The 26568-nt window shown below is 43.4% G+C and overlaps 1 non-coding gene and 1 pseudogene across 1 annotated transcript; one reads left to right on the top strand and one right to left on the bottom strand.

Annotated features, from left to right (window-relative positions):
• Positions 1-761: 761 nt before the first annotated feature.
• On the bottom strand, positions 762-1265 carry LOC117712856 (large ribosomal subunit protein uL24 pseudogene; annotated as a pseudogene).
• A 19621-nt stretch (positions 1266-20886) lies between these two features.
• Positions 20887-21022, top strand: LOC117713235 (small nucleolar RNA SNORA17). Its single transcript, XR_004607409.1, has one exon. It is a non-coding gene; the product is annotated as a small nucleolar RNA SNORA17 (small nucleolar RNA).
• Positions 21023-26568: the final 5546 nt, after the last annotated feature.

Consider the following 26568-nt stretch of genomic DNA (forward strand, 5'->3'; position numbering starts at 1 on the left):
TGTAAATAGTATCCCAACACAAATAATGCCATACTAAAGACACTGGGACTAGAGATATAGCTCAGTGTGAAAGCACAAGTTTAGCATGAATGGGCCCTGGGTTCAGTCCTCAGAACAAAGTCAATAAATGATACCACTCTGTATTGTTCTTTGATTTTTTTTAACCCATCAAAATTCTTGGTGGGATGAGGGTGTAATTCAGTTAGTAGAATGCTTATCTAGTATGCCTTATGGCACACACCTGTAATCCCAGTGCTGAGGAGGTGGAGGTAGGAGGATCAGATATTCAAGGATATCCTGGGCTACATAGTGAATTTGAGCTCAATCTGGGCTACGTAAGACCAAGTCTCAAACAAGCACTACCTTAAGGGTTGTTCTATCCCTGTACTCCTTGGGTTCTCTGCCCTTCCTTTGAATATCTGAGTGGCATTTCACTGTGTGAGTGCTGAGCTCCAGGCTGGTCTCCAACTTCCAGCAATCCTCCTGCCTCAGAATCCCAAGTGAGGAGATTACAAGCTTTCATGCCCAGTTTATGATTTCTAAGGTCTCTGTAGAACAGTCTGGTCTTTGATTATAGAACTGAGGATGGCCTTGAACTTCTGACCTTTCTGCCTTTGCCTTCTAAAAGCTGAGATTATAGGTAGAAACACCACACCAGAATTTATCAATATTATTAACATTAAGATGGAGTTTTGCTTTGTAGCCCAGGTTTGTTTTTTGTTTTTTGTTTTTTTTTTTTTTTTTTTTTTTTACTTAAGCAGTCTTTACTGAAAGCCGTGCATGAGATGTGTCTACTCCTGCATCTTCTCGATAGTTTCTTCCTTGTATTTGCCCTTCTCCTTCCCCACTTGTCGGGACTTGGCTTTCCTCTCCAGGATCTTCTTGCGGTCCTTGTCCAGCTTCAGCCTGGTGATGACCACCTTGCTGGGGTGGATGTCCACGTGGACAGTTGTGCCATTAGCCTTCTCTCGCTGGACCCGCTCAATGTAGATGACGTACTTCTTCCTGTACACCTGGACCACTTTGCCAATCTGCTGGCCTTTGTAGTGTCCTCGAACAACCTGAACTTCATCATCCTTTCAAATGGGCATAGACCGAACATTATACTTCTGTCTCAGTTCTTTGGAAAGAGGGGAAGACATGATCTTCCTCCGAATGTGAGAAGGTGCATTGAAATGCCGTTTGCTGTTCTTGCTCCGGTCAGAAAGTCACGAAGGGATTGAATTTCATTTTGGCGGCTGGGATCCACCGATGGCCGCAAAAGGAAAGAGTGTAGCCCAGGTTAAACCAGAGCGTTCTCCTACTCCAGCCACAGGATGCCCAGCACAGCTCCTCTCCTTCAGGCTAGCGGAAGACCCTCTTCTTCACACCTTACAACAAAATAAATCGCACTTACATTCAGTAACTTTCGGAATTTGAGGTCCCTGGGCTGGAGAGATGGCTCTGATGTTAATCACTGTCTGCTCTCCTAGAGGACTGGCGTTCAGTTCCCAGCATCCATGGTGCCCTCATAAACAAATAAAATCCTTAAAAGAATTCAAAATCTCGTACCTCTCTCCCCCTTCTCTCTCTCTCTCTCTCTCTCTCTCTCTCTCTCTCTCTCTCTCTTTCTCCTCCCCTTCCCCTCCCCTCCCACTCCCTTCTCTCTCTCTCTCTCTTTCTCTCTCTCTCTCTCTCTTTTTCCCACCCCTCTCTCTCACCTCCCCTCCCTCCCCAGGCTAGCCTGGAGTATAATATGTACACAAAGCTGACCTCAGACTCACAGAAATCTACCTGTCTCTGTCTCCAAGTGCTAGAATTAGAGACCTGGAATTTGCCTTTTATTTTTATAAACTCATAAAAGGAGTAACAAATTCCACAAACAAATCTCTACTGGAGAAAGACCCCTTCAGCTTTCTCACGGGGACGGGTGATTACTCAGTTGGAAACAGTATTGGCTGGAGCTAGAGCCATGAAGGCTGAGCACAACTCTTCACCAGGCCTGCTCAACCCAGGGCTTGTGGGTCACATGCAGCCTAGGACAGCTATGAATGGTGTGTTCCTATACAAAGTTGTAAATTTGTTTAAAACATTATATGTATTTTTAAAGCCCAATCATGTGTTTTATTTTATTTTTATACCTTTATCTATTTTTATTGTATGAATGTTTTCCCAGCCTGTTCACCACATGTGTGTCTGGTCCCTGTGGAGGTCAGAAGAAGGCAGCAGATCCCCTGGAGCACTCCGGAGTTACCGGTGGCTGTGAGCCACTGTAGGGGTGCTGCGGATCCAACCTGAGTCCTCTGCCAGAGCAGCCCTTGTTCTTAACCTCTGAGCCATCTCTCCAGGCCTCACGTGCATGGTTGATGTCATGCTGCAACCTTAAAAGGTTGGACAGGAACGCATGGTAGCGGAGGCTCCGGAGTGAGTGCGGCTAGTGTTGAGAGCTGAGGAGGTCTCTGTGTGACATAGGAGACTCTGTTCTTTCCCCAGTCTTCCCAGTTCTTGCACTGCCAGCAAGGTGGGTGTTCAGAAGCAAGACAGAGTGAGGAACGGAGAGAGTGTGTCTTCATTATAGACACGTGCACTCAGAGCAGAGTGGCAGCTTTCTCGGAGGCTGGGGTCGCAGGCAGCATACTTAATGGCGGAGCTTAAAGGTAGGGGTAGAGTGGATTTCCTAGAAAGTTTGGGGTATCCAGAGTAGTGTCTATCCCCTTCTTCATAGCCCTACATGGAGTTTTGGAGTGGGTTATGCTATATGAATAGTATGGTAGATTCAGCCAAAACTACAATGCCAATAATGTGGAAATGTCATAACGAAGCAAAGAACATTAGTGGCTGTGTCAGTCATGTCGGTCCTAGAGGTTCTGGCAAGGTCTGTTTTCCCCTCACTGGTTGAGTGGTCATGTGATACCTGCCATCCTGCTACTTTGCTGTTGCATCAGCCTTCAGCAAGCATGCAGTGGCCTCTTCCTCTGCTGAACCTACTCAACCTCATTCCGCTATGCTTCTCTACATAGCCCTGGGTCTCTTGGATCTTGCTATGTAGACCAGGCTGACCTTGAACTCACAGAGACCTACCTGCCTCTGCTTCCTGAGTGCTGGGATTAAACGTGTGAGCCACCACACCCCTGATGTTTAATTCATTTTCAATTAGCCATTTACAGGCTTCCTTACATAATTTTCTTTCTTTTTTTTTTTTCTGGTTTTTTCGAGACAGGGTTTCTCTGTGTAGCCCTGGCTGTCCTGGAACTCCCTCTGTAGACCAGGCTGGCCTCGAACTCAGAAATCCGCCTGCCTCTGCTTCCCAAGTGCTGGGATTAAAGGCGTGCGCCACCACCGCCCGGCTCATAATTTTCATATCTACTTAGCTTTGGTTAATTTTGCCACCCCACTGCTCCCTCATTTCCCTGCCCCCTGTCCCTGCTGCACCCTCTGGCCCCCACATTGCCCTTTATACTGCCATATTACAGCTGTGCTGTGTCCTATCGCCCTACGCAGAGCCCCAGTACACCCTTGCCCCTCCCCCATCTTATGGGCTCCTTTCTAGTTTCCTGGCCTCTACCCAGGCTTACTCCTACCTAACTACATATACTTAACAGTTAGAAGCTAAGATCAACGTTTGCCTTTCTGAGAGTGGGTTATGTATTCATTACCTTTTTACTACTGTGGTAAACACCATGAGCAATGCAACTTATAGATGGCAGAGTTTATTTGGGCTTGCGGTTTCAGAGAATAAAGGCCCATCACGGCAGGGAATCAAGGCAGCAGGTGGAAGGCACAGTGACAGAAGTCGCTGATGGCTCACTTGTCCAATCAGAAGCACGAAGCAGGAAGCACACAGGGGATGGTGAAAATCTTGCAAGTCCCAAAAGCCCACTTTCAGGGGAGTGTTTCCTTCAACACCTTCAAATTCTACCCAAACAGCGCCACACACTGGAGATCAAGCGTTTAAACACTTGAGACTATGGGGAGCATTTCTCATTCGAAACACGTAACACCTACCAAATTTAATGTAAATTTTCCAGTTTCATTCACTTTCCTACAAATTTCAGTATTTTATTTTTTCAAAGCCAAATAAAATGTCACTGTGTATATAAACCACTTTTCATTATCCATCCATGTTGGTAGACATCCAGGCCAATTGCATTTCCTAGCTGTTGGAACAAAAGTTGTAATAAATGTGTATTGCATGCGGCAGGACAGTCCTTTGGGCACATGCTCTATAGCTGGGTCATATGCTGGCTCTATTTTAAATTATAGAATAAATTTATCTTATTATTTTATGTATATGAGTGTTTTCCCTGCATGTTTTATGCACATGCCCTGTGTTTTATGTATGTGCCTGATACCTGCAGAAGTCAGAAGAGGGTGCCAGATTCCCTGAAACTGGAGTTATAGATAGTTATGAGCTTCCATGTGGGTGCTGGGAATTAAATCCAGGTCCTCTGCAAGAGCAAGTGCTCTTAATTCCTGAGTCAACTTTCCAGCCCTCAATTCCTTAATTTTTCATTTAATTTGTGTGCGTATGTGAGTGTGTATGTGAGTGTGTATGTGAGTGTGTGTGTGAGTGTGTGTGTGAGTGTGTATGTGAGTGTGTGTGTGTGAGTGTGTATGTGAGTGTGTGTGTGTGTATGTGAGTGTGTGTGTGTGAGTGTGTATGTGAGTGTGTGTGTGAAGACATTTACATTCTAGATATTGGCCCCTTGTCTGAAATATAACTGGCAAAGATTTTCTCCCAGTTTTGACTGTCTGAACACTCTGTTGACAGTTGACAGTTCCTTTTGCCATGAAGAATAGTTTTTGAAATCATATTTATTCATTTTATCTGTATGAGTATTTTGCCTGCATGTTTATATGTGTATCATATTCATACCTGGTTCCTACAGAAATTGGGTCCCCTGGAATTGGAGCTATGGATTGCCATGAGTTCCCATGTGGGTACTAGAAACTGAACAGGGTCCTGTGCAAGAGGAAGACAGGCTCTTACTGTTGAGCCATCTCTCTAGAGCTGTGAAGAAGGCTTTTAATTTCACATAATCCCATTTGTTATTTCTTGAAGCATTTTTTTTTTTTTTGGTGCTACTGGAATCCTCCTCAGAAGTTTCTCAGCCATTTCTATAATGCTTCCTCTTCAGAGTCACGGCATTTCATATAATTTTTTTTTTTTTAACAAACATAAGCTCTCTTGGAATGCAGGCAGGGTCTAATCAATAACTACAAAGCAATATTGAAGATATGATTGACCCGATAAAACTGGTCCTCTCTGCTTCTGGGATTCTTCTGACCCATGCCATCACCACTAAACCTTGTCCTTTCTGGTGCAGAGAGATAAACCAAGGTCCTGTGAGTGGATAGGGCTCTATCATCTATCTAATTTTCTTTTTCTTTCTTTCTTTTTTTTTTTCTTTTCTTTTCTTTTTTTTTTTTTTTTTTTTGGTTTTTAAAGACAGGGTTTCTCTGTGTGGCCCTGGCTGTCCTGGAACTTACTCTGTAGACCAGGCTGGCCTCGAACTCAGAAATCCGCCTGCCTCTGCCTCCCAAGTGCTGGGATTAAAGGCGTGCGCCACCACCGCCTGGCTCATCTATCTAATTTTCAAGATGTGGTTTCTTTGTGTAGCCTTGGCTGTCCTGAACTCACTCTGTAAACCAGGCTGCCCTCAAACTCAAAGATTCACCTGCTTCTGTCTCCCAGCTAACTACTGGGATTAAAGGCATGTGCTACTATGCCCAGTTCATTTCACTAAAAAAAATATTAAAGGACATTGCTATTCTTGTTCTATTTGTTTTATTTTGAGAATTTCATACATTGGGTACTGTAATTAAGCATTTTTTGAACTTTTGGGGGGGTGTTTTTTGCTTTTTATTTTTTTATTTTCTGCTTTTTATTTTTTTGAGACAACGTTTCTTTGTGTAGATTCCTAGCTGTCCTGAAACTCACTTTGTAGACCAGGGGACTTGAACTCATAGAGATCCACCTGCCCCTGCCTCCAGAATGCTATAATTAAAGGTGTGCTCTACCTTGCCTGGCAGCATTTTGTGTGTGTTTTTTCCTTTATTTATTTGTTTTATTAAAAAATTATTTATTTGTTTGGACACACTAGAAGAGGGCATATGATTCTATTACCGATGGTTGTGAGCCACCATGTGGTTGCTGGGAATTGAACTCAGGATCTCTGGAAGACCAGTCAGTGCTCTTAACTGCTGAGCCATCTCTCCAACCCAGCATCTTGTGTTTTAAGTTGAGGCTTTTGATCCACTTTGGGTTTTTTTTTTATGCAGAGTGAGAGATATGAATCTAATTTTATACGACTTCAGGTAGGTATCCAGTTTGCTAGCACTGTTTATTGAATATGCTATCTTTTCTCCATTACATGTTTTTGATTCCTTTGCCAAATATTAGGTGCCTATAGCCGTGTGGATTTGCTTCTGCATCCTCTGTCTGCTCCACTGGTCCACACGGTGGCCTCTGTGCCACTACCACAGTCTTTGTCTACAGCTGTGACCATTCTTTGTATTTCCTTGTTAATCTTAGGATTGCTATTTCTATTTCTGTGAAGAATATAATTGGTCTCTAAATGGAGAGTACAATGAATCTGCAGATAGCTTTTGGCAAGATGGTTATTTACACAATATTGACTCTTCCAACCCATGAACATGGAGGCTGCTCCACCTTCTAGCATCTTTCTCAACATCTCTTAAGTGTTTTAAAGTTTTCATTATACAGGGCTTGCAGGATTAGATTAATTCCAGTGTGAGCTCTCTCTCTCTCTCTTTCCCTCTCTCTCCCTCTCCCTCTCCCTCTCCCTCTCCCTCTCCCTCTCCCTCTCCCTCTCCCTCTCCCTCTCTCTCTCTCTCTCTCTCTCTCTGTCTCTCCCCCTCTATGTGGTATGTGTGAGCAATTGTGAATGGGATTCTTTTTGTTTGTTCGTTTGTTTTTGTTTTTCGAGACAGGGTTTCTCTGTGTAGCCCTGGCTGTCCTGGAACTCACTCTGTAGACCAGGCTGGCCCCAAACTCAGAAATCCACCTGCCTCTGCCTCCCAAGTGCTGGTATTAAAGGCATGCGCCACCACTGCCTGGCATCAAAATCAATTTCTATCCTTGCTTATATTACCATCCTTAAAATATGTTCTTAGACTTAGAATTTCTTCTTAAATCCTGAACAACTTAAGCTTATAGTAAGACTATCTATAGAAGACTATCTAGTCTTCATCCCCATCAGAGACATGAGAAGGAATAAATATTACCTGAGTCTTCAGGAAGCATAAGGACACAGCTTCCAAAAATATAGAAATGACAGAGACAGCTGACCACCTGGACAGTCCTCAATATTCTGGACAGCATTCTGCCTTCAGATGAAGTTAGGGCATTTACTTTGCACAGTGGCTAGCTTGCCGTGATTGAAGTAACTCTGTATGGAAGTTTTTGATGCTCAGCATTCTTTCCCAAGTCGAATGGGGTACTGCTAGGAGTTGACCTGTCTCAATGTCACGAAAGATCTTAAATTAGTAAAATTATGTTTAAATGCCATATTCTGTGAGTCTCTTGAGTTTTTGACGACCATTTATTTATTCATAACACATCTGAGAAAGCAAATGTTGCCTGTCTCCAGCTACTGTTATCTGTACAACCCAGGATATTTATTTCTGTGAAAATCTAGACCAGTATCTAAGATGACTATGAGCTTGACTGACTGACTGTTAACTTGCATTACTTTGTAACCCTAACAGTTTGTAATAGCAGCTATTGAAAGGACTAACACTAAACATTGTATTTTCAAATGACTTACATAGGCCCTCACCTGGTCCTTGTGGCTGGGGCAGACACCTAGCTGGTCTGCTCCCGTGAAGACACCATATCCTGAGACATCCTAGAGGAGCCACTGCACTCAGAGCAGCAGACACCTAGTTGGTCTGCTCCTGTGAAGACACATTATCTTGAGACATCCTAGAGGAGACACTGCACCCAGATTGGTTGTGTCCGATGGGACACCTAGCTGGTCTGCTACTGTGGAGACACCATATCCTGAGACACCCTAGAGGAGCCACTGTACTCAGAGCAGCTGGAGCTCAGGATCACAGGATCACAAAGACATTTGGACCCTCAGGAGTTCTGACACAAACAAGATAACTGGAAAGGCAGGCTTCAGTCAGAGACAGTGAGTGCAGGTAGCAGTAAAGTTAACCAGATGGTGAAAAGCAATCGCAAGAACATAAGCAACAGAAACAAAAGTTACTTGGCATCATCAGAACCCAGTTCTCCCACCATAGCAAGCCCTGAACACCCCATCACACCAGAAAAGCAGGACTCAGAATTAAAATCACTTCTCATGATAATGATAGAGGACTTTAAGGACATAAATAACACTCTCAAAGAATTTGAGGAGAACACAGGTAAACAGGTAGAAGCCCTTAAAGAGGAAACACAAAAATCCCTTAGAGAATTGCAAGAAAACACAACCAAACAGGTGAAAGAATTAAACAAAACCATCCAGAATCTAAAAATGGAAGTAGAAACAATAAAGAAATCTTAAAGGGAGGCTACCCTGGAGATAGAAAACCTAGGAAAGAGATCAGGAGTCATAGACGAAAGCATCACCAACAGAATACAAGAGATAGAAGAGAGAATCTCATGTGCAGAAGATACCATGGAAAACATTGACACAACTGTCAAAGAAAATGCAAAATGCAAAAAGCTCCTAACCCAAAACATCCAGGAAATCCAGGACACAATGAGAAGGCCAAACCTAAGGATAATAGGTACAGATGAGGGTGAAGATTCCCAACTTAAAGGGCCAGTAAATGTCTTCGACAAAATTATAGAGGAAAACTATAACCTAACCTAAAGAAAGAGATGTCCATAAATATACAAGAAGCCTACAGAACTCCAAATAGACTAGACCAGAAAAGAAATACCTCCCGTCACATAATAATCAAAACATCAAATGTACAAACCAAAGAAAAAATACTAAAAGCAGTAAGGGAAAAAGATAAAGTAACATACAAAGGCAGACCTATAAGAATCACACCAGACTTCTCACCAGTGACTATAAAGGCCAGAAGATCCTGGACTGATATCATACAGACACAAAGAGAACACAAATGCCAGCCCAGACTACTGTACCCAGCAAAACTCTCAATCACTATTGATGGAGAAACCAAGATATTCCATAACAAAACTAAATTTACACAATATCTTCCCACAAATCCAGCACTTCAAAGGATAATTGATGGAAAACTCCAACACAAGGAGGGAAACTACAACCTAGAAAAAGCAAGAAAGTAATCTTCCAACAACCCCAAAAGAAGATAGCTACACAAACATAATTCCACCTCTAATAACAAAAATAACAGGAAGCAACAATCATTTTTCCTTAATATCTCTTAATATCAATGGACTCAATTCTCCAATAAAAAGACATAGACTATCAGACTGGATACATAAACAGGACCCAGAATTTTGCTCCATACAGGAAACCCACCTCTGTGAAAAAGACAGACACTACCTCAGAGTAAAAGGATGGAAAACAATCTCCCAAGCAAATGGTCCCAAGAAACAAGCTGGAGTAGCAATTCTAGTATCAAATAAAATCGATTTTCAACCAAAAGTAATCAAAAAAGATAAGGAAGGACACTTTATACTCATCAAAAAAATGTACCAAGATGAACTCTCAATTCTGAACATCTATGCCCCAAATGCAAGGGCACCCACACACATGAAAGAAACTTTACTAAATCTCAAAGTATACATTGAACCTCACACAATAATAGTGGGGAATTTCAACACCCCACTCTCAGCAATGGACAAATCATGGAAACAGAAACTAAACCAAGACACAATGAAACTAACAGAAGTTATGAACCAAATGGATTTAACTGATATCTATAGAACATTTCATCCTAAAACAAGGCACCTCATGGTACCTTCTCCAAAATAGACCATATAATTGGTCACAAACAGGCCTCAACAGATACAAAAAGATTGAAATAATCCCTTGCACCCTATCAGACCACTATGGACTAAGGTTGATCTTTAATAATGACAAAAACAATGGAAAGCCCACATACACATGGAAACTGAACAACGCCCTACTCAATGATGACTTGGTCAAGGAAGAAATAAAGAAAGAAATTAAAGACTTTTAGAATTTAATGAAAATGAGGACACATTATACCAAAACTTGTGGGACTCCATGAAAGCAGTACTAAGAGGAAAACTCATAGCTCTAAGTGCTTACAAAAAGAAACTGGAGAGAGCATACACTAACAACTTGACAGCACACCTGAAAGCTTTAGAACAAAAAGAAGCAAATGCACCCAAGAGGAGTAGATGGCAGGAAATAATCAAACTCAGGGCTGAAATCAACCAAGTAGAAACAAAAAGAACTATACAAAATATCAACAAAACCAGGAGCTGGTTCTTTGAGAAAATCAACAAGATAGATAAACCCTTAGCCTGACTAACCAAAAGGGCACAGAAACAGTATCCAAATTAATAAAAATCAGAACTGAAAAGGGAGACATAACAACAGAAACTGAGGAAATTTAAAAAATCGTCAGATCCTACTACAAAGGCCTATACTCAACAAAATTGGAAAATCTGGATGAAAGAGACAATTTTCTAGACAGATACCAGGCACCAAAGTTAAATCAGGAGCAAATAAACCATCAAAACAGTCCCATAACCCCTAAAGAAATAGCAGCAGTCATAAAGGAAAAAAAAGCCCAGGACCAGATGGTTTTAGTGCAGAATTCTATCAGACCTTACAGGAAGACCTAATACCAATTCTCTTCAAACTATTCCACAGAATAGAAATAGAAGGAACACTACCCAATTCGTTCTGTGAAGCTACAATTACGCTTGTACCTAAACTTCACAAAGATCCAACAAAGAATGAGAACTTCCAACCAATCTCGCTTGTGAATATTGATGCAAAAATACTCAATAAAATTCTCGCAAACCGAATCCAAGAACACATAAAAAACAATCATCCATCATGATCAAATAGGCTTTATCCCAGGAATGCAGGGATGGTTCAATATTTGGAAATCCATCAATGTAATCCACTACATAAACTTAAGTGACCCTAAAACGTCCACCAGAGAACTCCTAAACCTGATAAACAACTTCAGCAAAGTGGCTGGATATAAAATCAACTCAAACAAATCAGTAGCCTTACTCTACTCAAAGGATAAACAGGCTGAGAAAGAAATTAGGGAAATGACACCCTTCACAATAGTCACAAATAATATAAAATATCTTGGAGTGAATCTAACCAAGCAAGTGAAAGATCTGTATGACAAGAACTTCAAATCTCTGAAGAAAGAAATCAAAGAAGATCTCAGAAGATGGAAAGATCTCCAATGCTCGTGGATTGGCTGGATTAATTTAGTAAAAATGGCCATCTTGCTAAAAGCAATCTACAGATTCAATGCAATCCCCATCAAAATTCCAAATCAATTCTTCATAGAGATAGAAAGAGCAATTTGCAAATTCATTTGGAATAACAAAAAAACCAGGAAAGCAAGAACTAGTCTCAACAATAAAAGAACTTCTGGGGAAATCACTGTCCCTGACCTCAAACTGTACTACAGAGCAATAGTAATAAAAACTGCATGCTATTTGTACAGAGACAGGCAGGAAGATCAGTGGAATAGAATTGAAGATCCAGAAATGAACCCACACACCCATGGTCACTTGATCTTTGATAAAGGAGCTAAAACCATCCAGTGGAAAAAGGACAGCATTTTCAACAAGTGGTGCTGGTTCAACTGGAGGTCAGCATGTAGAAGAATGCAAATCAATTCATTCTTATCCCCTTGTACGAAGCTCAAGTCAAGAGGATAAAGGACCTTCACATAAAACCAGATACACTGAAACTAATAGAAGAGAAGGTGGGGAAGACCCTCGAATACCTAGGCACAGGGGAAAAGTTCCTGAACAGAACACCAATGGCTTATGCTGTAAGATCAAGAATTGACAAATGGCTCGAAAACAAACAAACAAAAAACAAATCAAAACAACAAAAAAGAATTGACAAATGGGACCTCATAAAATTGCAAAGCTTCTATAAGGCAATGGACACTATCAATAAGACAAAACAGCAACCAACAGATTGGGAAAAGATCATTACCAATCCTACATCCGATAGAGGGCTAATATCCAATATATACAAAGAACTCAAGAAATTAGACTCCAGACAACCATATAACCCTATCAAAAAATGGGGTACAGAGCTAAACAAAAAATTCTCAACTGAGGAAACTTGAATGGCCGAGAAGCACCTTAAGAAATGCTCAACATCCTTAGTCATCAGGGAAATGCAAATCAAAACAACCCTGAGATACCACCTCACACCAGTCAGAATGGCTAAAATCAAAAACTCAGGTGATAGCAGATGCTGTCGAGGTTGTGGAGAAAAAGGAACACTCCTCCATTGTTGGTGGGATTGCAAGCTGGTACAACCACTCTGGAAATCAGTCTGGCAGTTCCTCAGAAAATTGGACATAGCATTACCTAAGAACCCAGCTATACCACTCCTGGGCATATACCCAGAAGATGCTCCAACATAAAACAAGGACATATGCTCCACTATGTTTATAGCAGCCTTATTTATAATAGCCAGAAGCTGGAAAGAGCCCAGATGTCCTTCAACAGAGGAATGGATACAAAAAATGTGGTACATTTACACAATGAAGTATTACTCAGCTATTAAAAATAATGAATTCGAGAAATTCTTAGGTAAATGGATGGAACTAGAAAATATCATCCTGAGTGAGGTAACCCAATCACAAAAGAACACACCTGGTATGCACTCACTGATAAGTGGATATTAGCCCAAAAGCTTGAAATAGCCAAGATTCAACTCACAGACCACATGAAGCTCATGAAGAAGGAAGACAAAGTGTGGATGCCTCAGTTCTACTTAGAAGGAGTAACAAAATACTCAAGGGAGCAAATATGGAGACAAAGTGTGGGACAGAAACTGAAGGAGGGGATGTCTGGAGACCATTCCACCTGGGTATCCATCCCATGTGCAGTCACCAAAGGTAGACACTGATGTGGATGTCAGGAAGTGCATGCTGACAAGAGCCTGATATAGCTGTCTCCTTAGAGGTCTCCATATTTGCTCCCTTGAGTATTTTGGGGGAGGGTAGGTGGGGGCCCATCATCATAGAAGCAGGAGAAGGGGGGATGGGATAGGAGGGTCCTGGGTAGTGGGGGGAATGGGGTAAGGGGATAAAATCTGAAATGTAAATATAATATCCAATTAAAAATGAGTTACATAGGCATAATATCTATACAAAAGTGGAGACATACAAGGTACCCCCTTCTCAGGTGACTCTAGGTTGTGTCAAGTGTTGAAATCTAGGAATTGTTGCACACACCACTCAGACACCAATCTCAGTTAAACAGAGCTGTTTTACTGAACACACACCAAGACTGATGGATCAGGGCTGCAGACCAGACACTGGAGCTGATTGGGCCTTGAATATTTTTCAGGGCCAGTTTATACAGGCAAAATCCACAATGAGCTCATGTGCAGGTTCAGGAAGCACTGCCTGCTGGTCGGCTCTGATTCAAGCTATTCTGGCTTGCTAGACAAAACAGTCCTAACTGACCTTTATTCTGATTGGTTCTAAGTGGAGCTATGGGTGTGGAATTTCTTAAGATTAACAAACCTCAGAACATAATGAGTATGTGGTCAGATTGACCCTGCTGAGTCAAGCTATTTTTCTCTATGTCAGTAGGTATGAGATGACTGACAGGCATGGAACAAAATGGCTGCCGCTATGCTAGGGAGCAGGCTTCAGCATCAAGCTGACAATAAAAACTGACCAGGACAGCTCCTCAAGTGTTTGTTATTGGTATATAAGAAAATTACTGGTTTTACATGTTAATCTTTGTATCTTACCACTTTGCTGAAAGTAGCTATCAGTTCAAAAGTTTTCTGGTAGAGTCTTTAAGGTATGTATATAATCATATCATATGTAAATAAGGATGCTTTGATTTCTTTTTTCCTATTTTTATACCTTGCATTTGCTTTTCTTGTCTTATTGCTCTAGCTAAGACTTCCAGTCCTATATTTAATAACAGTGTAGAAAGTAGTCACCTTTGTCTTACTACTGGTTTTGTGGAAATACTTTGAGTTTTCTGTAGCCGACCGAGGCCACAAGTCAACTGGGTTCACCTGAAAGGGGGGCTGGGAATTGAAGGGGGAAGGAGGGCGAGAAGAGATGAGGCCAAGACAAAGTTCTCTGATCAAGGCCCCAAGCTTTAATGTTCAGCTCTCAATTTAAAGGGGAAGACTCAACCCACAACCCCTCCTGGTTTCAGATGGGTGGGATAATCCATAGTCCGTTCCAGGTCACTGCCGGAGATGTCTCAAGGCAAGCCCAGGGGCAGTTCTGCTTCTGTGTTCTTGTGGCCTCAGTCGGCTACAGAAAACTCAAAGTATTTCCACAAAACCAGTAATAAGACAAAGGTGACTACTTTCTACACTGTTATTAAATATAGGACTGGAAGTCTTAGCTAGACAGCTAAGGTGGGTAATTCCACCTAGATCCTGTCACTTGACCTTGTTGTGGTAAATAAGGTCTCTCAGGCCTGCTCATGGTGGGGGGAAGGGTACAGTTTTCCCCCACTTAGTGTAATATTGGCTATAGGAGTGTCATAAGTAGCCTTTAGTGTGTTGAAGTATGTTCCTTTTATTTCCAGTATCCTAAAATATTTATGTTGCCAAAGCATTTTAAATTTTGTCAAATGCCTATATATATATATTTTTTTTTGTTTTTTGTTTTGGTTTTTTTGTTTTTTCGAGACAGGGTTTCTCTGTGTAGCCCTGGCTGTCCTGGAACTCACTCTGTAGACCAGGCTGGCCTCGAACTCAGAAATCTGCCTGCCTCTGCCTCCCAAGTACTGGGATTAAAGGTGTGCGCCACCACTGCTGCCCGGCTTAAATTTTGTCAAATGCCTTTTCTGTGCCTAGTGAGGTGATCATATGGTTTCTGTTTAAGTCTGTCTATTAATAGGTGTATTTTATTAACACATAGTGTGTATGCGTGTGTGTAATATGATGTGCAGGCTGAAACTTTGTGTCCCTGAAATGAAACCAACTTCACTGTGTTGTAGTATATTCTTAATATGCTCATGAATTATGTTTGCAAGTATTTTTGTTGAGAATATTTGCATCTGGGATTATCAAGGAGATTAGCTTATAGTTTTCTTTTTCATTGTATTTTTAATCTGCTTTTGGTATCAGGGTTATACTGGCTTTATAGAGTGAGTTTGGTAATGGTTCTCCCTTTTCTGTTCTGTAAAACAGCTTGGAATTGTTGGTATCAAATCATTTATAAAAGTTTGGTAGAATTCAGCAGGAAATCCACTTGGCCATGGACTCTTCACTGTGGAGAGACTTAATCACAGTATGTCTTCTGAGGGTCCCATTTGGAACTTTAACTTTTTCAAAACCTAACCTATTTTTAAAGATGGTTCTTAAGTGCTTTAACTTCCCTTTTAGCCCAGCACACACCAGAGGTAGTAGGAAAGAAAGGATGGCCTAGGGGGTGGGTTGGGAGAGGGGGAGTGGACTTGCTTAGAAAGGTTCTTTGGAGCAACTCCCATCTGTGTTGTCTGGAAATCCACAGTTCAGTTTACAGGTTAGCAGCGGCAGCTCCATCCAGGGAATCAATGTATTTCAAGATCCAGCTATACCACTCCTGGGTATATACCTAAAGGACGTTCCAACTTATCACAGGACACTTGCTCAACTATTTCATTGTGACTTTATTCATAATAACCAGAAAATAGAAACAACCTAGATGTTCCTCAACTGAAGGAATTTATTTACACAATGGAGCTAGTTTTCAAAAGCTCATAAAATTCTTCTGTGAATGTAGCATCATTTTTACTCCAGTACCCAGGGGTCTCCATAGTGATTTGACATTAGAATTTGCCTAGATGTCCTTGGTGACATTTTTCCTACACAAATACTCTTTGTAACCTACTGTTTACTAGCTGATATTACCACAAGGGCAGGGCTGCTACTCTTAATAATATTTGAATGCTTGTCTAGATTCAGGGCCTCATGCTTCCATAGTAAGCACTTTACCCACTGAGCCATTTCCCCAGACCCCAGGACACTGATTTTGACATGCCAGACATGACAAGTATAGAGCCCTGCTTTAAGGGTTTTTTTTTTTTTTTTTTTTTTTTTCCTTTTCTGTTCTGTCTTCTGCCTACAAGAGATGCGAGTCTTCATATAAACTCCAGTGAAACCAGATGTTGTGTCAATGCCCATGATCAGAAGTTCAAGACCAGCCTCAGGTACATAGTGAGCTAGAGACCAGTCTGGGTTACATGAAGCTCTGCCTCACAAACAGTCAGCAAAGTGCTTGCCATAGAAACGTGAGGACCGACGGGCAGTGGTGGCGCATGCCTTTAATCCCAGCACTTGGGAGGCAGAGGCAGGTGGATTTCTGAGTTTGAGGCCAGCCTGGTCTACAGAGTGAGTTCCAGGACAGCCAGGGCTACACAGAGAAACCCTGTCTCAAAAAACAAAAACAAACAAACAAAAAAAAAAACCAAAACAGAAACGTGAGGGCCTGTGAGGACCCACATTGATTCCCAGCACTCAACTATCTTAGTTTCACTTCCTATCACTATGAAATATCCAGATATGTTAGGGGAGAAAGTGTTTCCTTGATTCACAATTCCAGGTTACTATCACTGTGGGAAGCCTGGATGGCAGAACTTGAAGCAGCTAGTCAGTCATTTTACATTTCATCTTACATTCACAGACAAGAGCAGAGCAGAGCCCTTGAAGTGGCTCAGAGGTTAGAGGTACTTCCTGCCAGGTCTGACAACCTGAGTTTGCTTTCTCAAGGCTTGCATGATAGGATAGCACTGAGTCCCGTAAATTGACCTCTGACCTCCATATATATGCCATGGCATGTGCCCCTTCCCACATACACATTAGCAAAAAGAGCAGAGAGCAAAAAGTGAATGCAGGCCAGTGCTCAGCTTGCTTCCTCTACTCTCACACAATCCAGGGTCTTTGCTCCAAAATGGTGCTTCATAAAGTGGGTGGGTCTTTCACCTGTATTAACATGACGTAGGTAATCCCCTAAAAACATGTCTACAGGCCCTTTCTAGGTGATTCTAGATGTCATCAAGTAGAAAATTAACACCAATCATTGCACACATAAAAAGTCCTGCTTGGTGACTTGCACTTTCTATGCAAAGCCTGGGAAAACCAGAACACACAGATCTCTGGAGCATAATGGCCATCCAGTCTAGATAAATCTGTGATCTACAGGGTCTGGGAGAGATCTGGCCTCTATAAATAAGGTGAAGAGGAAGCTATCCCAAAAGCTGTTGCCTGTACCTGAGATATGTTCTAGCTGGGATGCCTTGTCTGGTCTCAATAGAAGAGGAAGCACCTAGCCTTGCAGAGAATTGAGTGCCAGGCTTGGGGGGATGCCGGGGGGGGGGGGCACCCGCTCAGAGGAGAAGGGAAGGGGGAATGAGGGAATGATTATGGGAGGTAGTGACTGGGAAGGGAGCAGTGAGTGGGATGTAAAGTGAATAAGTAAAAAAAAATTAAATAAAAAGAAAAGGTGAAGAGTGATGGACATGAGGAGCAGAGGCGTTCATTTCAAGGAAGACAGGAAGAGGGCCATGCAAGGGACAAGTTTTAGTCTTCTAAGGCATACCCAAAGTGACCCACTTCTCCCCAGTGATGATGTTTAAGTGCCCATGACCTACAGTCATTTTCCAAAATCCCATCAACTGACAGCCACCCTGAAATACATGAAGGCTTCTAGTGACATTTCATTTTCAAATCATAAGAGATTTTCCTGGTTTTCATACTTGACCTTGGACTGCCTAAACACCTTCAGTCTTTTGGTATCTGTTTACAGTGAGGCACTAAATTATCATTATCTGTCATTAGTACTTCCCCAACCTGCCAACACCCTTAGGTATGTATTTTCCTGGGTGGTTCATTCTCGTATTCCATCCAAGTTTATTAGCAAAAGATTTAACAGTTGTATTGCAATCAGGGAGCTGGTAGTACTCCAGCAATGAAATCTTCACTGCCAGATGGAAAATATCTGACCCAGTTCCAAAATCTAATATTAAAGGTCGTTTTTGTTATCGTTGTGGTTTTGTTGTTTTATTCTGAGACTGAGTCTTGTATAGCACAAGCTGGCCTCAAACTTGGCTTGGTATGTGGCTGAGGATAAGCTTGAACTTCCAGGGCTCCCGATCTCATTGCCTGGGTGTTGGCGTTACAGTCACATGCACATGCTGCCACACCTAGCTTTCTGTGGTACTGGGATCAAACCCAGTGACTTGTGCTATCTAAGCAAACACTTGGTTATCTGAGTTACAACCTCAGTTCTAGAATTCTAGAATCTGCTTCCTCAAACCACTTTTTTTTTTTTAAGCCAAATTATCTTAGGTTGGGTTGTCTGGGAAACAGATTGACATTTCTGTGCAGCTGATTGTTAATACATGTTTTCCAACTCAGTACCTGTACAACCCTGCAGAATGCACTGATGTAACCACAATACCAGAGTAATTTTGGAGTGAGCTGGTATTGCCCGTCCGCTCTTCTTATCGCTGCATGGAATAGTCATCAGATACAGGCTCCCCGCAGGCTGTCCTCAGGGACATGTCCTTGGGGGAAGCAGCTCTATCTACAGGAAGGTGATTCCCAGAGAGATCATACATGAGAGTTGTCACCCTCCAACCTTCCCAGCTGCTGAGGGGTGATCTAGGAGATACACCAGCATTTACCTCAGAGACTACAACAAAAATTGTAACAGAGAATTAAAAAAAGAGGGAGTCAAAAGGAGTCACTAGAGACTCCTACAGTTATGGGACAATAGGAAGACTTGTCAGAGAACTCTTGGTGTGCTCCTGCAAGACAGAGGCAAGAGGATCCGGAACTCAAGGTTGTCCTCAGCTGGCTTTATGTGAGACGCTGTCTCAAGACAAAAGTAGTCACCATAAAGAAGGAAGAAGGAAGCAGAGAGCCATGGGAATCGTCTGCCAGGAGTTTGGGGGTTTTAATCCAATGTTGTAATATAAAAAATAAAAAATTGCCGGGCAGTGGTGTTGCACGCTTTTAATCCCAGCACTTGGGAGGCAGAGGCAGGCGGATTTCTGAGTTCGAGGCCAGCCTGGTCTACAGAGTGAGTTCCAGGACAGCTAGGGCTACACGGAGAAACCCTGTCTTGAAAAACCAAAAAAAAAAAAAAAAAAAGAAAAGAAAAGAAAAGAAAAAAAGAAAAGAAAAGAAAGAAAAAAAAGAAAAACTTTCAGGCAGGCCCAGACTGATGGCTCACACATGGAGTGCCAGATCTTGAATTCTGTGTAGGTGATTTATTTTTTATCTCTCTTGGAGCAGCTGATCCACAGAAGCTGTGCAGAGTTGTTTGTGGGAATTTGGCTCTTCACTTCATTATCTTTTACTAGAAAAAACTGAGCCTGGGTGTCATGTGACCCAGGCTACGCTGTCTTACTGTGTGGATGCAGATGAGCTCTGGGTGTTTTTGATCTTGCTGCATCCACCTCCCAGGTCTGGGAACAAAGGGGTGTGGCACAATGCCTGGTTTTACTCTATGCTGGAGGCCTCACTTGCTAGAAAAGCATTCTTCCACCTGAACTGCACCCATCAGCCTTGCAAAAACATTCTTGTCCATACTGTCCCCAGTAGTATTATCAGATGTGAGGGAGTTACTAGTAATGTATAGATTACCACACACACAAACCACACATATCACACCACCACCACCACCAACACTACTACTACACACACACACCACACACATACAGACACACCACACACACACACAAACCACACATATCACACCACCACCACCAACAACATTACTACTACACACACACACCACACACATACAGACACACCACACACACACACAAACCACACATATCACACCACCAACAACAACAACACTACTACTACACACACACACACACACACACACCACACACACCACACACACACACACACACACACACCACACACACCACACACACACACACACACACACACACACCACACACACCACACACACACACACACACACACACACACCACACAAATCCTAGTTTGCATTCAGGAGGCAGAAGCAGGATGGTTGCTACAGGTTGAAGGCCAGTCTGGGCTACATATTGGTGGGTGGTATGTCAAAAGAAACAAATTTACAAATAAACAAGACAAAATTCTATTGTGATTCAGGAATTGTTTTTTGTTGGGTAGATTGGCTGTTGGTGGGTTAAGGCTGGGGCAGAAGCTATGCTGTGTGTTTCATTTCCTTACTCTGAGTACACTGCTGGGTCATGCTTTGTGTTGTTGTTTGGGTTTTGAAAGGTTCTGATGTAGTCCAGTCTGTCCTTGAACCCCTGATGCTCCTGCCTCCTCCAGCATCAGGGGCTGAAGTGTTGGGGACTAAGTACAAGGTCTCACATACACACCCTAATTCTACCTCTGAGCTATGCACTCAACCCCTCATTATTTTTCAAACAGAATTTGTCATGGTATACCAAGAAAGTTTAATTGAAAACACTTGGCAGATGCAAGGGACTGAGCCATCATAAACTGTCACCTCAGTCTAGGCCTCTAGGCTGGTGATTATTTTATAAAGAGAACCCGTTGAGAAAAGGATCAGTGCTGGGAGACGGTAATCATTCCAAACAGCCTGGGAGTTCGTCACCAGAGCGCTCGCTCACCTATTCTGAGCACACTGGCCCAACATGTTAAGAAGACATTGAAAATGATGGCCTAGCATGTCCAGATAAGTTTGTGGGAAAAGCCTACTTTCTGAGGGCCTGTTGTCACTACAGCCTTTTCCACAGTTAAGAATTGATATGCCTGCCCCTAGGGGTCTTGCAGGTGTGTCTGCTGTGTCACATGAGAAGAGAGGGGCTGTGTTGACGTTCAGTGTTCTGACCAGTGAACATCTGGATGATGTTCTGACCTGTGAACATCTGGATGACTAGTAGCCTAACGTTCCCCGAAAAAAGCGAGCCTGAGATGACCACCAGAACCGCACCATGGGTCCTGAACAGGGAGCTAATCTGAGATGACCACCAATCTGGTGCCATGCAGGCCTTGGGGGTTGTATATGCAGATGGTGCCCCAGATGACCCCTGCCCAATGCCGTAATATATGAGTGGAACATAGTTCTTCTGAGTCCACTCCTGAGATGACCCCAGACACTCAGAGACCCCGGGCACCACTATGAGGAGCCAGTAAGTGGTGGAGAGATGGAAGAGAAAGAGAAACTGAAGGGTGTGGGCACAATGAAGAGTGGCAGAACTGGAGACTCCAGGGAAGAACACCCTGATGTGTGCAGCCAGCGATGCCACCTGGGACCATAGTGTGGTCCTGGCCTGTGCTGCCACCTGGGGCCATGTCTGGGTCCATGTTCCTGCAGTAGTAGGGGTCTGTTACCACCAAAGGCCAGGTGGACATCTCTGGTCTGGGCTGCCACCTAGGGACATGTTGATGTCTGAGGGCTGTGGAGAACTGGCCCTGTTCCTCACCTGAACATTGTGGAGAGCTGGTCCTGGGAGTGTGAGAATAGGAGAGCTGACCCTGTCTCAGCCAGCTGCAGAACATGAGATATTGCAGGCCCCCCACATTGTGGAAGTTGTGAGTGAGCTGGCCCTAAGGCTACAAGTGTGGGAGAGCTGGCCTTACCACTCATCTTCCCTGCAGTGGCGTGGACAAGGGAGAGACACTCTCCTCCCCCCTGGCTCCTCACAACCTGTGGCAGGTGAGAGACCTGGCCCTAGGGTCATGAGAACAGGAGAGCTGGCCCAGCCCCTCACCAGCTGCAGCACTTGGGAGATTGAGCCCCACACCTAGCCTGGGCAGCACAGTAGAACTGACTCTAGTAACAGGGCATGAGCAAGCTGGCCCCAAGGGCATGGGTGTGGGAGAGGTGGGCCTGCCACTTGTCTGCCCTGTAGAGACAAAGACAAGGAAGAGTTGTGCCTCCTCTCACTCCTTGCCACCTATGGCAGACAGGAGAGCTGGCTCCAAGAGCATCAGAGTGGGAGAGATGTCCCTGCCTCTCATCTGATGCAGCAATCAGGAGAGCAGGCCCTGCATCTCACCTGGGCAGCACAGTAGAGCTGGTTTTGGGGTTGCTGGCAAGCCATCTCCTGAGGGCATGAGAATAGAAGAGCCATTGGACTGATAGCTCATATTCTCTCAGGCCCAACTCCAGGGCTTTGAAATGGCCCTCTCCAACATCTACCCCATCAATGGGCTATTCCTGTATATCCAAGACTACAGGATCTCCACGATGCAGAGCAACAAGAAGACATCTGAGAGGAGTCCCAGTGAGGTTCCAGTACAGACAGAACGGCAGCAGCCAGAGGCCTCATTCCAGACCAACCAGTCATTGCAATAAAGGTTTGTCTCCAAGCAAAGAAGTGTGGACAAAAGGGTGTGCTGTGGACACACTGTGACACACGACAGCTTCCACAACGAGACTTTTTTTCTTTTTTCTCTGTTTTTGGGGGAGGCTGCAAGGGTGAGGGCAGTTATAAGGGGAGGGGGAGATGAGTGGGATTGGGGTGCATGATGTGAAATTAATGAAGAATCAATAAAAATTTTAAACAGAGGAAAAGAGAAAAGAGAATTGATATGCTCCAGTCATATGCAGAACTGGTTGGTGTGCAATTATAAAAACAAACAAGCAGCTGGGGCAGAGGCAGAAGGATCTCTGAGAGTCCCAGGACACAGGGGTTATATAATGAGACTCTGCCTCAACAAGACCAAACAAAAGAACCGAGTCTCAGGGGCAGGGGTGCTCAGGACAGACGGAACACCCCCATAAGACAGGAAGGGCAGAAACTTCCTATTTATCTGTTTTAATAAACTGATAACAATTTTAAAAGTGTATATGTATGTTCTGCCTCATGTCTGTCTGTGTGCACAAGTGTGCCTGGGCCCCCTGGAACCAGACTTGAAGATTGTTATGAGCCACCATGGAGTTACAGGTCCCCTTCATTTTTGAGAGATCTCTCCAGCCCCAACAGCATTTTTAAAATGTTTTGCTACATTTTACTATATATGTCTGAAGCCCACAGAGGACAGCTGGTGGCTTCAGATACCCTAGAACTAGAATTAGAGGCAGTTGTGAGCCACCATGCAGGTGCTGAGAAGCCAAGTGCTCGAAAGAAACAGGAAGTACTTTAAACCACGGAAGCACCTCTTCAGCTTCACCCCCAGATCCTTATTTGTTTGTTTGTTTGTTTGTTTGTTTTGGTGAGCTTTTATTCCTGCATCAGCCTGCTTAGTGCTGGGATTACAGGTGTACAGCACCATGCCCAGCTGACAACTTCTTTTAAAAGGCTACTATTTATTTAGTATAGTGTGTGTGTGTGTAAGCCTATCTAATATATATCATATTAATTATTACATATATTTCGTGTATATTCTTTACTGTGGGAGCATATTGGGTTGCTGGAGAGAGGGCTCACTGACCTCACTACTTTTCTCAAGGACCAGCGTTTAGTTCCTGGTACCCAAGTCAGACAGTTGACAACTACCTATAACTCCAGCTTTAAAAGATCTAACACCCTCTTCTGGTTTCCACTGGCCTCATGTACACATAACCGCAGACACAGACATATGCACACAGTTAGAAATAAAATCCATCTTTAAAAGTATGCATTCTTGGGCTGGGGCGATGGTTTAAGGTAAACTGCTTACTGGGTAAGGACTTATCCTTAGCATGGACATGAGCCAGACACGGTGTATGTCTGTATCCCAACACTTGGAGGGAGAGATAAGAGAATTCCTGGGGCTTGCTGACTAGTAAGTGTAGCCAGCAGTGAGCTCTGGGTTTAGTGAGAGCCTGTGCTTCCCGAGTCTGAGGCCCTGGATTGATCCTAAGCATCATAAACACAGAATTCTGGGTCAGCAATGTAAATGCATAGTACCTAATGATTCCAAACACATTTTGTTTCAGGTTGTTCATGCATCGAACCTTAGGGCTGACTCCAGTTAGACTGAACTTCAACACACTGGGTGGCTACTCCCTGTTTTTTTCTTAATTTCTGTTGTTTCTGAGACAGGGTCTTGCTCTATAGTTGTGAAGCTCACTGTGTAGCTCAGGCTGACCTTGAACTTGCAGTGTTCTTCCATCCTCTGCCTCCCAAGTGCTGAGATTGCAAGCATGTGTCACTACACTTGGTCTAAATCGTCAGTGATATTGAGCAAAACGATTACGTTTTAATTCAAAATACATTTATGTGTAAATAAATTATGAATAGTCCATTCTGAAATGGGAAACAAAGTAGCCCCTCCAAAAGACAATTAATCCTGTGACTCAAGGTTTCCGTTCATGTTTTCACACTAAAAAAAATATGGATCTTGCTGGGCAGTGGTGGTGCATGCCTTTAATCCCAGCACTTGGGAAGCAGAGATAGGCGGATTTCTGAGTTCGAGGCCAGCCTGGTCTACAGAGTGAGTTCCAGGACAGCCAGGGCTACACAGAGAAACCCTGTCTCAAATAAATAAATAAATAAACAAACAAACAAATAAATAAATAAAAAAAAATATGGATCCAAACATATGGCCATTGTTTTTGAAAATACCTGAAGCCCAGAATGTTCAGTTTCTAATGAGGATCTTGGGCTTTGTGTGGAGCGCATTGAGAAAGGCAGCCGGTTCTCTCGGGAGGGAACCCACATTTACTGAACCCATCAGGCTGCTGCGTACAATCCAGACTCCAGTGCATGCCTTCAAAGGGAGAAACAAAGCTTTCCCAGACCTCAGGCCTTCATTAGCATAATAAGGATTGCATTTTCTCCCAGTGGGTGAACGTTATTTCTCGCAATCTTCTGCACCATAAAACAAGTTTCAATACTTTTAAAAGGTTTTTGTTTTGTTTTGTTTTTTCCAGTCTACACAGAGCTGGGATTAAACCCAAGGCTTCAGGCATGCTACGCAAGCACTCTATCAACTGAGCTAATCTGCAACTGTGGAGGTTTAAATGAGAAATGGCCCCCATAGGCTGTGGCATTTGAACTCTTGGTCACCAGTTTGGCAGTGTTCTTTGGGAGAAGCCATGGAACCTTTAGGAGATGCTGCGGAATATTTAGGAGGCGTGGCTTTGCTGGGGGAAGCGTCACTGCAGTCAGCCTAGTTCACTTCCGGTCTGCTCTCCGGTTTAGGTTTATGGTCGGACGTGTCATCTCTCCGTTGCTGTGCTTCCCAAACCATAATGGGCCCCCTCTGGAGCTGTAAGCCCAAACAAGTTTGATCTTTTCTAGGTTCCCTTTAGTAGCGGTGCTTTATGACAGCAACAGGAATATAACGAACACACCAATCCAGGCTCAAACATTTTAAAGGGTTAGGCATGGTAGTCAGAGTTAGGTGTAATTTCAAAAGGCTGATGCAAGAGGATAGCTGGGAGTCAGAGGTTAGCCTGGGCTACATAGTGAGTTTCAGGCTCACCAGGCTTACAGAATTAAGACATTATCTCAAAGGGAAAATGACAAGTTTACAGCAAAGCAAGTTGTGAAGGTTAACTTTCGACACCTTGACACAAGCTAGGGTCATCTGTAAAGAGGAAGCCTCAACGGAGGGAGTGCCCCATCAGATTAGCCTGTAGAGAAACCCAGGAGGCGTTTTCTTTCTGAGTTAAGTGATATTCAAAGGTCCTGGGCCATTGTGAGCACTGTACCCTTGGGCAGGTAGTGCTGGGCAGTCCATGGAAGCATGGTGAGCAAGCACGTAAGCAGCACCCTTCCGCGGCCTCCATCTCAGCTCCTGTCCTGAGTTCCTGCCTTCACTTCCCTCTGCGGTGGACAGTGATTAGAATATGTAAGCCCAATAAACTCTTCCCTTCCTCCTTTGGCCCGGGTGTGGTTTATCAGGGCAGCAGAAAGCAAACCAGGACACAAGTCAGCATGTTTCCTCTGACTGAAGTAGAGCCAAGTTAGAGATCAGAGACAGTTCTCTGCAACCCCAAATAACTAGAAACTAAGTAACGTAGTTTATGTGAATTGTGGGTCAAAGAAGAAGTCAAGTAGAAGGTTAGAAATTATTTTAGAGCTTAATATGCTACTTGTCCAGAAAGGTGGAGACAGCAATGCTTGTCTTGCAGGTATGAGTCAGAACTCTGGAACATGGGGATGTGGAGCCCGGTAGAGTCCTGGTCCCATAGCTGGTCCCATAGCTGATCTCAGAGGGTATGGTCAGTCACTGCACACAGTGAACTATGGGGAGGGGAGGGGAGGAGCCTGGAGGAATGTTGTGGTATTACAGACACTGCAGCAATTCCAAGCCCAACTTTTTTTTTTTTTTAGGTTTTTTTGTTTGTTTGTTTGTTGGTTTTTTTTTGAGACAGGGTTTCTCTGTGTAGTCCTGGCTGTCCTGGAACTTACTTTGTAGACCAGGCCAGCCTTGAACTCAGAAATCCACCTGCCTCTGCCTCCCAAGTGCTGGGATTAAAGGCGTGCGCCACCACGCCCGGCCCAAGCCCAACTTTTGCTCTAGGTGAATATGACAATCGAGTCATCCAGCCTCAGATTTT

Source organism: Arvicanthis niloticus, chromosome 7, assembly GCF_011762505.2.
Source record: "Arvicanthis niloticus isolate mArvNil1 chromosome 7, mArvNil1.pat.X, whole genome shotgun sequence".
NCBI classification, from domain to species: Eukaryota; Metazoa; Chordata; class Mammalia; order Rodentia; family Muridae; genus Arvicanthis; species Arvicanthis niloticus.